Source organism: Physeter macrocephalus, chromosome 11 (assembly GCF_002837175.3).
Source record: "Physeter macrocephalus isolate SW-GA chromosome 11, ASM283717v5, whole genome shotgun sequence".
Classification (NCBI taxonomy): Eukaryota; Metazoa; Chordata; class Mammalia; order Artiodactyla; family Physeteridae; genus Physeter; species Physeter macrocephalus.
This window is the reverse complement of record NC_041224.1, coordinates 19,959,418-19,960,332: the sequence shown is the minus strand read 5'-3', so window position 1 is coordinate 19,960,332 and position 915 is coordinate 19,959,418.

The window sequence follows — 915 nt, the reverse complement described above, 5'->3', positions numbered from 1 at the left end:
TATAAATATCAATTAAGTCCATTTTGTTTAATGTATCATTTAAAGCTTGTGTTTCCGTATTTATTTTCATTTTGGATGATCTGTCCGTTGGTGAAAGTGGGGTGTTAAAGTCCCCTACTATGAATGTGTTACTGTCGATTTCCCCTTTTATGGCTGTTAGTATTTGCCTTATGTATTGAGGTGCTCCTATGTTAGGTGCATAAATATTTACAGTTGTTATATCTACTTCTTGGATTGATCCCTTGATCATTATGTAGTGTCCTTCTTTGTCTCTTGTAATAGTCTTTGTTTTAAAGTCTATTTTATCTGATATGAGAATTGCTACTCCAGCTTTCTTTTGATTTCCATTTGCGTGGATATCCTTTTCCATCCTCTCACTTTCAGTCTGTATGTGTCCCTAGGTCTGAATTGGGTCTCTTGTAGACAGCATATAGATGGGTCTTGTTTTTATATCCATTCAGCCAATCTATGTCTTTTGGTTGGAGCATTTAATCCATTTACATTTAAGGTAATTATCAATATGTATGTTCCTATTGCCATTTTCTTGTTTTGGGTTTATGGTTGTAGGTCTTTTCCTTCTCTTGTGTTTCCTGCCTAGAGAAGTTCCTTTAGCATTTGTTGTAAAGCTGCTTTGGTGCTGCTGAATTCTCTTAGCTTTTGCTTGTCTGTAAGGGTTTTAATTTCTCCATCAAATCTGAATGAGATCCTTGCTGGGTAGAGTAATCTTGGTCGTAGGTTTTTCTCCTTCATCACTTTAAATATGTTTTGCCACTCCCTTCTGGCTTGCAGAGTTTCTGCTGAAAGACCAGCTGTTAACCTTATGGGTTAATACCTTATGGGTATTCCCTTATGTGTTATTTGTTGTTTTTGTTGTTGTTGTATTTGTTGTTTTTCCCTTGCTGCTTTTAATATTTT